This window comes from Centrocercus urophasianus, unplaced genomic scaffold (assembly GCF_019232065.1).
Source record: "Centrocercus urophasianus isolate 14NV4802_14NV808 unplaced genomic scaffold, USGS_Curo_1.0 seq_11, whole genome shotgun sequence".
Taxonomy (NCBI): Eukaryota; Metazoa; Chordata; class Aves; order Galliformes; family Phasianidae; genus Centrocercus; species Centrocercus urophasianus.
In genome coordinates this window covers 4,697,747-4,714,663 of record NW_024884253.1, presented here as the reverse complement: position 1 = coordinate 4,714,663, position 16,917 = coordinate 4,697,747, and the positions used below count along the sequence as shown (strand labels likewise).

Here is a 16,917-nt window from a genome sequence, read left to right as displayed (position 1 = left end):
CTACATACAGAATCCTATACAGAAGCACCTCATTATTTGTGTTAAATATTGTGTGTTTAATAGGTAATGTCTCTAGGATGAAACCTCAGAAGGAAATATCATACAAAGATCACCAATTACATGATGATAATTTTAAAAATAATTTATTATACATCAGCAAGAAAATCCAATACACTGCTTTTAAGGAAACTGTAGGAAATAAAATCATCAGCTACTGTCAGTATTACATTATTAATACAGACTTAAGACATGACTCAAAGATTTGAAGTTTCATTAAAGCAGCTAAGAGAATTGTACTATTTGCACAGTTCAGGAGGGTTGAGTGAAATTAAGAAGATTGCTTGTATATAGTGCTACAACTGTAAGTAACTCACAGGAACTGCACTGCTACTCTCAGTGAGTCACATACAAACCCTGAACTGATGCACTGTGAACAGGTTCTTCAGTGAGTCAGTGAGATTCTCGAGAACCAGTTCATACATTACAATAGACAGTTTTAATCCTTTAAAAAACATTCTGGAACTATATATATATACGTATATTTCTGAGCTGGAAGATATGGGCTTGATGATCCAACAGAGTAGCTGCATCTTTAATTTAGAATGCCCATTTATCAGGACCATAGTGTTTTATTCACAGTGAATTTGAATCTGAAAAGCTTCATGCTCGTCAGCAAAACTTATTCACAGTTAATTAAGTTGGCAGACTCTTTTGAGGTTATGCACTTAGGTAAATGCCTAGCTCCTAAAGAATTCTTAGGTTTGTAAATAAGCACCTGGACTTTTGCTGTTTCTAGTACTCTTAGTAAATATCCTTTGGTAACTTGAAATTTCTCTCTGCAGTTTGATCTCCTGCAGTGCAGGTAATCTAGATATAAATTATCTTGGTCATGATATATCACGATGCATGGTACCCTTGGGCTGCACCTTTGATGCCCATTAATGCTAAATAGACTGCAGTAGAATTAATTTCACTAGTTTGCTTTTTTTCTCCAGTTTTGTTAGTTTATTTGTTTGTTTGTTTTTCCTGAATGAAAGAAATCTTACACACTTTCAGGCCAGTCGTTAGTGATTTCATGTCTTAAGACCCTCTGCTTCCGATACGAGAAGAATTTGAAGGGGTGATTTTTTACCCAGGGAACTGAAGCAAAAGTGAAACTGCAGTGTTAAATCTGCTGACAGAAAGGAACTACTGCCATATTTTTATTAAGTTATCGGGAATTCCTTTTAACTTTCAACAGGATGTGGTTTCTGATTGAGCATGTTAGCAAAACAAAGGCAGACTGTAATGAATCAATCTCAGAGTTTCTTCCTTGCATGGCAACTGGTATAGATGTCTCTGCTGTGTTCACTTTGCTTGCTGAGCTGATTGCCTTTTGGTTTGATGAACTGCATTTTTCAAAACTTTCAAAACATTTAAACTGAGGAGGTAATGAGGGAGTTATAGCTAAGATTTTCATGCAATTCATACCATAGTGGCTCTCACTATGGTAGGTAGATGAAATGAAGGCACCAGAGTATTTACTGGCAAAATTCTCACTCTTGTCCTTGTTTAGAGATTTTAGTTGAAATTCTCCAAGGTTTAAGCTATCCAGAAACAAATTCCTTCTCAGAAGGTCTCTGATTGAACTCAGAGCCCATTCCAAGATAGTAGTAGGGGTGGGAAGGGGAGGGTCCTTTTCCACTGACAGTAATACTTGCAGGCTTGCAACCAGGAACTTCTTGCAACCAAGGCTCCTGGCTATGAAATCAGTGACTAAATAATTGTTTTGATAAAAACAGTTATATTATAATCTTTGACCAAGACTTCTGACCTACCGATGCAGTGAACTCCTTTTCACTATCGAAGGGACATCTAGGACCAATGTAAACATGAAAAGGACATATTCAATGATGCAGTCCTGTGAGTTCACCAAATAGAGCTTTTATCTCTCATTTAAGCTTATTCTGAATCTACCAGTGATGCTTTGCTTTTCCCTCTCTCCCTCTCACCTTCTCTTGTTCCACCTCTCTCCCTTCCCCTTTCCCTCTTCTTCTTCTCTCTCTATCCCTTCCTCTCTCTCCATTTCTCTTTCCTTTTCCCTGTTCTCTTTTCCCTTTTCACTTTCTTTCTCCCTTTTCTTTTCATGTGTCATTCATGTTATTCACAGACTATGTTATGAATGGCAGAAGTAGCTAGCTAATAACTAGAGGAATATGGGGCAACTAGGTGGTTCAGGATCACTAGCAAAAATATTCTAGTTGTTTGATGAAAAATCCTCAAAAATCTCTTAGTTCAGCACATAGAACAAAAATCTTTACACCATTACTAGAAAAGACTGCAAGTCTGTATGAAACAGGGTATACAGCTGGAAGCTGGAAAAAAAATAAATATAAAAATCTGGGGCACTATCAGTGTTTAAAGTCTGTTTTAAATTGGTGGGAAACTTCTTTCTCATCGCAAACCGCTAAGATGAATCTCTTCCAGGTAAATTTCCACCAAATTTAAAATTTTTTCTTTCTCAGTTCTCATGTTGTTTTTTGTTTGTTTGTTTGTTTTTGTTTGTGTGTATGTGTGTTTTTGTCTTTTTTTTTTTTTTTCCATAGGAAATTAAAACCTATTAATATTAAGTCTTTAGCTGATGTCTCTGGGAATCATGTCTATGTTGATGGTGATGTTTAAAAGATTATCAGCATCTTAATGTCTGCAGACTTTTACCAAATCTCCTTGCTGCAGACTTGATATCACTGATTTCAGTGGAGTATAGTTTTCTTCCCCATGTGGTGTTCTATCTAATAACAGAAAAGAGTCTAACGTACGCGAAACAAGTGTGAATGATAAAGGACTGAAAGAGACATAAGTTCCATCAGCTTGTGAGAAAATGTGTGCTTAGCAGGAGCTGAAGTAGCTCAGCTGGGAGAGCGTTAGACTGAAGATCTAAAGGTCCCTGGTTCAACCCCGGGCTTCAGCAATGTTTTATGGAAGATTTTGGAGTTTCAGTTCTGACCTTGCAACTAAAAGAGACATTGATATCCAGGAAAGACACAAAAGGAAGGGCTACCATGAGAAGTGGAACAATGGATGGGAGCAACTCTCCTTTGGAGAAAGATCGAGAGATGGGTCTTTTCAGCCTGGAGAAATGGAGGTCCTAGGGGTATCATATCAATGTCCATAAGAGTCTGGAATAAGGGTGCAGAGAGAGCAGAACCAGTCTCTTATCAATAGTTGTATGGGAACTGCTGAATCACGGCGTGAACCTCTGATTGATTACCTGAGGCGAGCCATGAGTCAGCCCTGGGCAATTCACCTCTGCTGCTGGAAGGGGTGTAGCCTGGCTCCACCTCTCCTAGACCCATTTAAAAGATGACTACCAGTTGGGAAGGATCTCTTTCTGGAGATCCCTCTTTTGAAGTTTTACAGTGAGTCCAGGACAAGGGTAAGAACTCCATCTGCTCTCTTTTTGGTGTAATAGCCTGCTTAGCTGGAACTCTCTTGTTTATTTCTTAATTATAACATCTGTATATTCATTGATTATACGGTGGTACACACAGAACCAGGACAAGAAGCAATAAAAGAAACAGGATTACAAGAAATTCCAAATATCAGATAATAGTATCTTAGTACCCAGTGTCTGACTGCTGGCACAGATTGTCCAGAGATGCTGTGGAGTCCTCATTCCTTGGACATGCTTGAAATCCATCTGAATGTGTTCTGGACAAATAGCTCTAGGTATTCATATCCAAGCAGGTTGAACTGAAGGCTTCCAGGTCTCCATTTTAATTTCAACCATTCAGTGATTCTGTGAAACCTACATAAATCATAAGTGATGTGCAAATTACTTGCCAAGAAGGATATTTAAGAGCTACAGTTTATTCAGCTCAAATCTATGACTGGATATTACCTTTTAGAACAAATATATTGAAGTTCTAATGCTCTCCAAATGCCTCAGCTAGGTTAACAAACAAATAAACTCTGGAGGGAAGACAAGTGCTTCCACTGTCAGAAGCTTAGGATAAATAATATATCAATACAGTCCCTCAGATATAATGATTTAATATTTAATTCAAAATTAAATGATTCCAGTAAAATACAATAGAGGCAGTCAAGATCACCATGAATGCATAGATTGGCAATAGTAGAACAAAAGAAATAATAAGGTAAAAAAATATGCAGGTAGATAAGGGGGCATCTGATTATGGAGTTTGTGGCTGAAATAAGGAGAAAAAAAAACCAAAAACCTACTTGCTAAATTAATACCATAGCATAGAAATATTGTTCAGACTGATAGACTAAATGATTAAAAAATAAACTGAAAACTATGCAGAAAACAAACTATACAGTGGGTTATATTATTTCTCTAGTATCTATCATTTCCTCTTTTATTCTTGCTCTTATTCCTCTTCCTTTAATTTTTGTCCAGTGCAGCACTTTGCACTTTTGCTTCTTACTGATCACTGAATTACACTGCAGGCTTTGATTTTTATTTAGATAAATAACCACAGGTGCTTCTCCCAGCACAATTGCAATGGTCAGAAGACAAAACAAATAAGCACAAGTTCAGACCATCTCTCGTAGGGGAGAGCTAATGGGAGGCAGAAACAAGGGTTAGGATATCAGCACTTGTTTTTAAGCCCAGATTGTTCCATTTGATTCTTTCATAACAGAAGAAGATAAAAAGCTATCTGTGATAGTGACTGTATTTTTAGGTGCATCAGGATGGAATCTGCAGAACAAAGAAATAGACTGTGGAATTATTCCTGCTATGGTGAAATGTGAAAACCACAGGGGTTGCCATCAACTTTGAATTTCAAAAGGATGTTGGTAAGGTTACACATTGAAGATAACTGACTATGGGAAAGATATATAATCTAGGAGTTTAAAAGTTTTTAAAACTCAAGTAGAGTCCACAGATGAAACTGTCTTTTGTTTTTGATATAAAGCTCAACTTGTATAAAGTTGGTCTTGCGGTTAAGGCATTAAAGTAGGAATTAGGAAATCAGGAACAATCTTTAAATTCGTGACAGATTCAAAATATAATCAAATAAGCTAATTTGGATCCAGGAATTGTTTGAACACGCTAGCATTAAACTAACATGCTATCTGTCAACCAATAAATCATAGTACACAACCACTTCAAAAAATATTTAGGAGACAGGTATGGATGCTGCTCTCTCAAAGGTAATTTCCTTTTCCATGGCTATGTGGCTACATGGCTTTCAATTGGCTCAGAGTATTTCTAGAGTGAGATTAAATATGCTTGGCAATATGGGCACTAGAATATGCCTAATATAATGTATGTTATTAGAAATGGACAGTTACAATGCAGGAAAAATACTTGTTCCCAGGAGGAACATTTTTTCATAGAAGAAAATTACTTCTAATTTTTAACAGCGTTTTCCTTGAAAGTACATTGCACCCTTCAAGAAAATAAAAAAAAAAAAGACCTAAACTCACAAGAATGAAGGGAAATATGCTATTCTTTGAAGTAATCTTAATTCTGACTACAAACACCACAGAATGTACACCACAGAATCACAGGGTTGGAAGGGACCTCAAGGATCATGAATCTCCAACCCCCCTGCCACAGGCAGGGCCACTAAACACCACCCACAGAGTCTTTCATCATCTTTCCTAAACCAGTAAGGTGAGATCATTCTTCCTCTCTCCATTTTCACCTGTACGTATAGACCAGCTATGCAAAGAGGCAACTCCATTTAAGTCAGGAGAAGTCTTTGGCTAGCACAACAGACAACAACCATGCAAAAAATACATAGCATCTATAGTGTCACCTAGTGAGTGACAGGCATTCATACACATCTTGCTAGAAGCATATATTTTGTTTCCTATTTTCCCCTCCTTCTGAACAAATTCATCACCTAACAAGTTTTTTTTTTCCTATTTCTCAAACTTTATTTTTGCTTTATGTAACTACACCTATGGATACATTTAACAAATAACACTAAAAAAGTGAGACTGAACGAGACTTGCATTTGGAAATTCAGAACTGTTAGAATAAACGCTGTCTTCTTATAAAAAGAAATGAAATTTAACACATCTCCTTGTATCTCCAAAAAGAAGGTACGTATGCCATTCTGGACCTAAGATTAGCTAGAGCAATCCATCTCAAGCAGTTAATATCTTTAAGCCCATCTCTGTAGTTCACGAAGGTTCATGTGTTATGTCTGCGTATCTCTTTCCTTCATACAGAAAGATCCAAACTGACCAGGTAAGATCAACTGACAGCATGTAGCGTTCACCCTTTCATTTCCAGATCTGTTTCCCAGCTTTTAGCACCAGGAATGCCCTCAGTACACAGATGCAAAGGCTTTTTGAGAGGTACCAATCAAGACATTAAATAGGTTGTTCTGACTAGCTGTAGTATTTTGCCTGATCTGAAACATGGTATATATAAATGTATTAATCTGTATGTGACTATTTTTCCTTTTTGTGTTTGCAAGTCTATAATAGCATTCAACAATGGCAAAAACCATATTCCCATTCTGTAGTAATGTGTATAAAATTCAGATTCTGCCTATTCTCCTTAACCTTTCAAGCCAGTGAAAAGGAAATGTCTCTTTCCATCTCTCATGTGCAAATTGCTGCTGTAATCAGCTACATTTTTATCATGGACTCATCAAGCAGGTCATCCTATTTTTTTCATGAGTAGTGATTTCACCTTCATGAATAATGATGAGTTAAACAGACTTAAAAAGACTCTGAACACTTTGATTAGGAGTGTTTTAATTGATGAATGAAAGATAAATTTGACCAGTAACTGAGTGTTTCCAGGATCAAGCATATTTGATCCTGGAAACTGTTGTTTAATTGTAACTCTTGCTGTGGACACACTGGTTTTTTACTTCCAAAAAATGGAATAAGTAATTAAATAAATAAATTTTAATAAACCTGCTATTATTCCTGAGGCCTTAATTTGCTAATCTCCCTAAAGATTATGCAAGAAATACATATCAATGGCTGGCACATCATTTTGTACAATGCAATATTCCCTTTATTGAAGTTGCGGAGTACAACCATAATATGAATAAACATAATAAGTTATTAAATATATAATAAAATTAATCATACCTGTATATTGCTTGATAATAGGAATTGCCACTGTAAAAGAGCAGATCAAATCAGTAAAGCACAAATGACTTTAGACAAGATAGTAAGAATAAAAATAATAAAACATTCAAAAAAGAATTACTGAAGTTAAAAAACAGACTTGGAGAAATTAAATAAACCGTAGTCTCATCCTAAATTTGGAAGTGTTATTCCAGAAAGCAATTGACGGTACAGTAAGTGGAACACAGTATGTTCCATCTGAAAATCAGGAAATAATTATTTACTGTGTGGATGACTGAGCACTGGCTGATGTTTCCTACAATGCTGTGGAGTCTCCCTCCTTGGAGGGGTCCCTGGGCAGCCTGATCTGGTTTTTGGCAATCCTGCCCATGACAGCCGTTGGAATCTGGTGATCTTTAAAGTCCATTCCAACTCAAGCGATTCTATGATTTTATAATTCCATGATTCTCTGAATAACACCTTTCTCTGCTTTCTGCAACTAAGCACAGGGGTACAACTCATCTATCAAATCAGATCTTACCTGTTTAAACAGAGATAAAACATGTCCTCTAGGGATTCTCCTCATTCATCTCTGACTTAGCTTGTGTCTGAGCCAGTTGATATTTTCCCATACAAATCTACAGTGTGTAGTATATCTTGAGAACCCTTTTCAATGTGTTTTGCATTTAGTCACCTTTCCAGAGGGAAAAGAAGCCTTAATAAGATGTAGGTGACTTTCTGCCAGTACTATTTGCAGTTGTGAAACCGTCATAGGTATATATGCTTTACTGAAGCTTTTGTGACTATCATCCTGAACAAATTCTTGTCTTCTACAGTACAGAACAAGACCTATCCTGTTGCAGATAAGTCAATGTTAATACAAGAGAAACACTGAAATATGCAGTCCTTATTTACTTTGTGCCTAAAATAATTAACTATCACTTTGTATAGTTCTTGCTTGCCAAGAAGTGTGTCTAATAGATTTCACTGTAGTGAGCTAAGTTTGTGAAACTCTTCAGATGCTGGTCCTGAAAGTGCACTTCTCTCTATGTGCTCCTTTGTTAGCAGCAAAATCCCTCTTCTTGCAACATCTTATCTATAGGGTAAGCTCAGCAGCACAGAGGTGCATCTGTTTGCTGTATTTATGGGGACAAGAATTCAGTTGTTCCTTACTGCTGTGAGACTCTTGTGTCCTGCTAGCTTAATGCTTTCTTTGCAAACAGCCTCAACTGTGTGTAGTGCCTTCTGTCATGTCTAATATGAATGCTGCTTTCATTTCAGACCGCATTGCAAGGAAAGAATAATCTGCTTAAGACCTCAAAAATTCTCATTTGTTGGCAGCTGGTCCTCTGAAAACATGCTTGTTGGCTTAATAAGTGACTTGTGATTTATGAGGATAGTTGCAATATCTAGAATTCTCACAGAGACAATAACAAGCAAATAATTAAAAGTTATCTCAGCTAGGGCTGAGCGAACAATGAGCGAATACTTATATCCTACCCAGCAAGTGAAATAATTATTTTGCTCTTTCTGCATCAAGAAAGTTTGTAATCATAGACCTTAATTTGGGGAGAAAGACCAAACATGTCAAAGGCATCATTTCCACCCTTTTTTTTTTTTTTTTTTTAGCAAATTTTGTTACACAAAACCATTCAAGATTAATGCCCTTAAGGTCAAAATCTGATCCCTACCACCAAGGCTGCTCATGTACATTAGACAACTATTTTTCCACTTAAAAAATGCAAGAAAATTAATAATAGCATCATCAGGACCAACTGAGTCTCCTGCCTGTAAAGCTCTACATTTGTTATCCTAATTTCTCCTTCCTTGACTCCTTGCCCAGGAACCATAAGTCAACAGAACTCACTGGCAATATTTAATAGGTGGAAATATGGAACAGCCATTCTGCAATACAGTGCCTTTGCAAAGAATGTGACATATTTTTGCACTTCTTTGTGGAAAATAATGACCTTAGGCAGGCTGCTTGCTTCTAGAAAGACAATTTGATTGTCAGGCTGTTATACAAAATGGCAATTCAATCCACAGTATATTGTCAGGGCTTTGAACACTGCCAGTGTGCTCCCTGGAACAAAAACATGAACTTAATTCTATTTAATTCTATTAATTCAGGTGCCTTAAGCTCAAGCAGAAGAATCTTCTGGGTTCACTTTGGATTCAGGTGTATTAATGCTTCCCAAGTCCCATATCAAGAGCCCATTTTACTTCTCAGAGCTGGCACCAGACAATTAAGAAACAGGATGAAGCAAAGCCTTTGAATTTTGATTTTCTGAACCACTGTGCTCATTCTTTGGTCCTTGGGCAGAAAAATATTTTATTGAAGCATTTTGTCTTTGTGAAGCAAGTGATACATGCTCTGTGGCAACATATCTTTTCAGACTGTGAAATACCAATTAATACTGATTACCTAAAAAATATTTTCTCCCATTATTTAAGTATTAATTCAAATACAATATTGAAATGGAAATAAAGGTATTTTATTTATTTTCTTTTTCTATAGCAACATTCCAGTTTATACAAATAAAGACACAATTAAGCAGCCTGACATTTAATTACAATCTGCATTTCATGAAAGTAAACATATTAAAACTGAGAATGCTAATTCTGAATGCAAAAATGGTCATAATGTACCAGAAAAAAACCTCCAAATCCAAGCAGAACAAGGTTTGCTTTTCACTTTTTTTTTTTTTTTTTCCCCACAGAGTTTTGATCATACAGCTCTGTAGAAGCATATTTCATCTGCAGGCATTCTTTCTCATGATTCTTGTTAGTAACAGGATTTGAGTAGAACAAAATGAGCCATATTCTCAACTAGTTTAAATCATCATTAATCTGGTGATTACTCAGTTTATACGAACATGTGTCTCCTGAGGGCTAATCAGTGCACATCAGTGAAGCTATGCTAACACTAACTGTGGATCAGAGTTTACAGAATGAGAATGCAAGGGATCTTCTCTGTCATATTAAAAAAATTGTCAGTAGCAGTATCTTAATTCTAGATTTTTTAGGAAAATTATCTGCGACAGCTTGAAAGCCCACTTTTCAATTAAGATTTGCAGTGCAAACAGACTGCAACTGATTAGTCAAGTGAGATGTACAAGGAAGAAATTAGTTTTCATAATCTATATTATTCTACCATAATGTTTGAAGACCTGTCTGAAGTAACTCAAATAATGTAACTTATATCGGTCACGTGCAATTCATTCTCTCTCATCTTCTCTCCAGAGAGAACACTTTGTTTGTTTGCCTGTATTTCACACAATTTTGTGCTGCAGACAAAGGATTTTATAAAATAATTTAAAAATCCACACTGAAGGTGGGGAATGAAACATAAAGATTTGCCATTATTTTTTGCCCTATCCTATTTTGTAGAGCTGGTAGAGATTAAACCTTTCAGGGTATTAATTAATTAACTGATCTATTTTTTGTTGTTGTTGTTCATTTTATTTTAATTTTGTCCTTACGAATTTTACATTCCTGTGAAGAAAAAACGTGAGATAATCAGATCAATGTTATTAGTCTTACTAGTAATCTTAGTCCAAGCATCACTCATGCTGCTTTATCCTGGGAATACAGAACAGTATTTTAAATTTTCTCATTGATACACTTCCAGTCATTTGCGACATTTTGCAAAGCTCCATTTTAGGGCCAGTTCTCCTCCATGTCTACAGGAATGACTTGGATGCAGGACTTGAAGGTATGCTAGATGAATCTGTGGACAACACTGAATTGGGAGGAGCTACAGATTCTGAGGGTAGAGGCCCAGCACTGTGATCAGGCAGTGGGAAGGGACTGTCCTGCTCTGCAGGACACAAAACTATTCAAGAGCTGGGGGCTAGGGACAGAGTCTACACCAGAGGGCAGTGGGCACAGAAAAAGCTGCTCAGGGCAGTGGCCCCAAGATGTTGAAGTTCAAGGAGCATTTAGACAGTGCTGTCAGACATAGGGTTTTGATTTTTAGGTGGTCCTATGTGGAGCCAGGAGTTGGGCTTGATGATCCTTGTGAGTCCCTTCCAACCCAGGACCTTTGATTCTGTGATTTCAAGACTGCAAACTACAAGGTGGATTAGCATACTCAAGGCAAACCTTTAGAACCATTGCAAAATCAAGAGGAGACACCCCGGCTGCCTCTTCACTGTATTTCCAAGGACAAAATGCTCGATTATATTCTTTGATTCTTAGGGATCTTTGGAAAAGCCCCAGTTAGCATCTCCAGAGGAAAATCCCTTTGACAAATGGCATCATGAAGAAGTAACTGAAGAACTTCCCTTTGGGGACATTTCCTTGAAGAAGCCATGGTATACCTGCTTTGAGATGTCTGTTGTAACACACGTCAAAACGGGCATCAGGAATTGTCCAGGCTTATCTCAACTTGAGCTGATTTTAATCTCACTTGCAGTAACAATTACCTAGCTGTCAGGTGGATATAGCCTAAAACATTTTAGCTAAACTGTTTTAGTTTATCTTGGTGAATGTCCTGTATGGAAAACTCTAACAAACCTGAACAGTCACCATGTAAAAAACATAATCTTGTCATGTTAAATGAAACCGAGAAAAGTGTTGATACAGCTTCAAACTTTATCTGCTTTCCAATTAAAAATTACACACTGTGTTAAGAAAACATATTAAAATATACCCAGGAAATTTATCAACCAAGGCGTTTGATGAGTTTGTCCAAAACAGTCGTAGGGTATAAAGATATAATGGTGTACCTGGCCTAATAAAAATGACTGTAGTGGTTTTGCATGGAAAGATAATATTTTAATTATCTTAACAAGAAATTCTCAGTTCTGCCAATCAGATGTTCTTTCCTTTGTCCGTAACAAGATTGAGTGTGTAATAACAGATGGGATTTGTAAGCTGTTTGAGCTCAGGAAGAATGAAGACCATGTACTATGGGCTTGTAGAGAGCAAGAGAAGGAGTCAGTTTTAAACAAAATGTTTAATGCCCTTTGAGACATGCTTCTCATCTTCCAGCTGTTGTGGTTTATGAATTTCCTGTAAATTCTATGTCATATCTGTCGGTTGATATCCAAATACCCTAACTATATACAGATCACAGGTTTTGATTGCAAAAGGATCTAAGCATCCGGCGTGACTCAATTGCACATCTCAGGATGGGGTCTTGCATTTTTTCGTGTTCTGAATGGTTAGGTACAGAAGGAAATCCATCATAACCACATTATTTTGCCAAATGCTATCACTTTTGTTGGCTTGACTTGAAATTGTGGTTTTATTTGTACGTTTCCTTTGTGTTTGGCAGAATTAAAAACATTCTGGGGACTTAATGTGCAGAAGGTGTCAGTTTATTGAAAGGCTTTTATCCTTCTATTTTGGAGCTGATAATTACCTCTCATGAGTGAAACAAAAAGCTAGTCTCTGCTCTGGCTGCCTTTCATTTCCCTTTAAACTAAATGTGACTCCAGACTGCTATGTTTTCTTGGCAACGATTTTAGTAATATAGCAGGTTGTTACAAAGCAATGTTATTTGCATGATACAAAATTAATTAGAAAAGTCTTCTGTAATTTATAAATATGCAATTATGGTTAAACAAATAAGAAGTTGAGCTTTTGCAAGGTTCCCAGTGGGTTGTTATTTGCATGATTCCAGTGCATCCAGAAGAGTCACTGATTTGTCCTCTGATGTTAAAACACAATTTGCCTTATTCTATTGAGAATTGCAAATGTATTAAAACGTATTTTTGGAACTTGTTCAAATGATTAATTATGAAAACAAATGAATTTGTGGAATAGCTGTAAAGAAAAAGCAAAGCCAAAATATCCTAATTACTTCCAAAAACCAAGTAGGCTTTTTCCAAACAAGGTAAAGAAGGGTGTAAGCTTCATATTGCCTTATATGACATCCCATATATTAAATTCAAAGAAATCAAAGCCTGAAGAAAGTAAATAAGAGCCTCTTGCTCTATGTCCCAATCTGCTCCTCATGGAAAGTTCATATTTCTCTTCATTTCACAGATTTGCTGATCTACCAGCCTGACTTCTTTTGTAGTAAAGGTCATAGAATTTTACTCCATGACACTGACGTTGAACTTAATTCAGCTTGACACCTTTCTCTGAACTTTCTTCTTAAATTATCCCAAACTTTCAAACTTATGTCTACCTTTTTCCAGTTTTTTTGTTTATTTGTTTGTTTGTTTCTTCTTATCTAATGGCAAACTACAGAAACCATTCGGATATTACTTGGCCATTACCTGTAAGTGTTTCATTTGTGTCTTTGCATCCATACACAATGTTTCTTCACACAAGAACAGTCATGCTATTACATTTGTAATATAATACAAATAATGCATAAGAAAGAGAAACCTAGGTAACACAATTTAGCTCCTGTCATGCTTATCCTGTTGAGTCAATACTGCAAAGAGTCATCAGTCCTCGATTACCTTCTCATAATTTCTTCCAGGTGGCTAAACAGGATAGAGTTCTCCTGCTTGACTCTCTTTCTATCTCTAGAAAATGACATGTACTGAAAACTAGTGCAGAGTAAAGAATACAATTGAGTAAATGGATCAATATCAGTAGTACAAGAACATTGGTGTGCCCTTCCTCATTTACATCAAATTAACTCCAGTGATGAAATTTTGTGTAGATTCCTTATGAAAGATAAATTTACTAAAACTGTTGATGACAACTGTTCTACTGAATGAAATGATGACTTCCCATTGGTTTCAGTTGGGCCCAAATGTCATCCTGCATATCTGTAGGTCTAATTGGCCCTCCTATCATAACTTCCTGGTACAAATCTAACATAGCATTGTGGAAATGAGCAGAGTTAAATGACCCTGAAAAGATCAAATAATATTTGATTTTGAAAATCAGAGAAAGTAGAAGAAAGAGTCAGTCATGTAGCTCCAAGACTAACAGTAAACTGTTGTAAGCTTGCATTGTTGTTTTTTTTTTTATTTTAGCTCTTTGCATGTAAACAGACTCTAAGGCCTGGTCTTGTCTTGTATAACTTTAGAAATACAGTAAGGAGCATAATACAGGTACAGAGTCTTTCTAACACTCTGAATTAACTCCACTTAACTGTGCCTACAGAAAATAAAACAACCTTCCAAAGAGCTGAATTATTCTGCTTATTTGTCTGCTGAATGGGAATGTAAAGTGATTTAATTTTGCTTCCATTTAGGAGTCTGAAATTAGGTGAGATGAACATACTCTTTAAAATCTTTTTATCCAGGAAGCTGCTTCTTCCATTGAATTTTTCTACCTCATTCTTTGGCTTACACTCAAAGGAATAACAGGAAAAAGTGAAAATGCCTATGGGCGAGTGAATCCCAACAGGAGTAAGCAGCAGTTTTCATTCTGCACACATCAAGGAGACCTTGATTCTCTTTCTAGAGGTGCTGGAGTCCATCAGAGGAAGTGGCCTCAGATCCCTGACAGATGATACAGTGCAAGCCATGTGTCTAATGTTTGCATGATGATTTTGGTAGCTGGAAGTGAATGGGTTCAGCAACTTGATTCACATTCCTACTTCACCTTCACATGAGAATAGGGGAAAAAACAAAGAAACATTCAAACAAAGCAAAAAACTTTATGTCTTAGTAAAAACATGAAACCTTTCAAGCACATGTTGCCAAGGAAACCTCTCCTTATTATCCCTTTTGTCCTGCTTGTCTGCCTCTGTCTCCAGGAATAAGTGACACTGGAAATCTGTTCTTGTACAGAGCATGATTTGAACCAGATTTATATATATGTGTATTCAATAAATATTCAGTTCTAAATATCACCATTTTTTTTTAGGTTTAAAGACATCAGAAGGAGACGAGTTTAAAGAGGAAACTGATGCAACTGTTGACATGTCTCACCCTGATGGAGAGGGAGGAGGTGAATTTATTCTTTGAGGACATGTAGAGCTTCAGTATCTGAAACAAAGGAGAGGCTCCCATTCTCTTTATGTTTTGTGAGTCCTGTGCTGTTGTGACCATTCCTGAGTACAAGATATGTAATATGTAGAATAACAAGAAAACCATATTATTTGAACCTAGTCTGTATTGACCCTATCTATATTAAATATAGTCAAACTCCTTCCTACATATCAGTAACCATATAGCAAAGGTCAATGAATTAAGAGTACCATGAGGTAAGAAGGTGTTACTTCTCCATTTTAAAGTTCAGATAAATGACAAGGAGAGAAGAAAGCTGAACAATTCAAACAATTATTTCAATCTCCCTTCACAGGACTAGGGGATGCAAATTTCAGCTTGTAGGTGTGTAGTGCATGCAGTGAAACTTGTCTGGGATCACTGTACATTGGATGGGATCAATGTACATTGAGGGCTTTAGAGGGCTGAAAGACCCTAGGATCTGCTGAGCATCATTATGATGAAAAAGATGAGAAAGTTTATTCAGATCCCTCTTTCTGCAAGTATTGGGATTTTTTTTTCCCTAAGACTACATTAAAATCATCACTGCCATTCCACTCATTGCCCTAAGCCTGTTTCTAAAGGGATCTTAGATATTTCCTGTCTTTACAAATCTGTACGAAAGTAAGGGCTTGAAAATAGAGACATCTAATCCTCAAATCTGTTTTTTCCCCATCTCTCTCCTGCATTTAATACACCACAAAAATATTAAGAACATTCACTAGGAGTGTGAAAATCACCTTATTGTGACAGAATGTTGGCTTTGTCCTCGGGTGTACCTGGAACAATAAGGAAGACTTTAGAATATCACGCATTTTGATTCCTCCATGCATTCTCCCACCCCCACACATACTATCCCCTTGCTCCCATTTTGTGTAAAGATTTTCTCCTGAAGGGGAACGCATAGGATCGAAACTTTTCAGTTTTATGAAGGAAATGAGTAGTCAGTATGTCAGGTCTTTAGAGACCACTACAAACATGTAGGTTTTATCTTAGAATAAGAATGGAGTGGAATGGAAGGTAAGGGAATGAAATGGAATGGTTCAGTTGGAAGGGACCTACAGAAATCACACAGTCCAGCTTCCTGACCATTTCAGGGCTAAACAAAAGTTAAAGGCATTATTGAAGGCTTTATACACTGATCTAGTCACAGGCTTGGGGCATCAGCTGCCCCTCTAGGAAGCCTATCTCAATGTTCAACCACCTTCAAGACAAAGAAATATTTCCTAACATTCAGGCTGAACAACCCATTACACAACTTTTTGCTGTTCCCATATGTTCTATCATTGGATACCAAAGAGAAAAGATAGGTTCAAGGAACAGGACTGCTTTCCACCTTCTCCTGAGTTAAATTTTAGGAAAAAGTGGCCTCTGGAACAGAAAATGTTGTTGGTGTCTCCCAGTGAAGTACATGAGCTCAGCACTGTCCTGCCAAGCCCTGTATGAAGCAAAAATTCTGCTACTTGGTACATCATAATATCAGTTAGTCTATTGTCTGAACATTTTGGACACCATGAGGGAGCCTGACATAAAGTGAAAATCACCTGCAAATTCAGACATTTTAGTGATCTTTTAGATCTTTTTTCACATTCAAGTTCTGAGAAAGGGAGGTCTGAATTTCCTTGAGGAATGTGGGTGTGACCAGACCATTTTCCTGTCTCGTCTCAGGTACTAGTGAGTATTTTGGTGAAAGTTTCAGTATAGTTCTGCTCTCCAACATTTTCCTAGTTATATTTTTCACAATATGTACATAGAGTGTATGATTTGCACCAAACTTCTGCACCAATATTTTATGAAATTTGGCCCTCATAAGATATACTCATTTTTCCTCATCTGTGTATAATTTCTTGTTCAGGTCTCCAGTCAGGAACACAATGCATCTACAGATTTATGTAAGAGAATGATTGTGAGAAAGTACAATAATTTCCATGCCAGTCTGTCAAGAGAGGACATGGCATTGAACTTAAAG

At 36.8% G+C, this 16,917-nt stretch overlaps 1 non-coding gene across 1 annotated transcript; it reads left to right on the top strand.

Moving 5' to 3' along the window:
- Positions 1-2,877: 2,877 nt before the first annotated feature.
- TRNAF-GAA lies at positions 2,878-2,950 on the top strand. Its single transcript has one exon. It is a non-coding gene; the product is annotated as a tRNA-Phe (tRNA).
- The last annotated feature ends 13,967 nt before the right edge of the window (positions 2,951-16,917 follow it).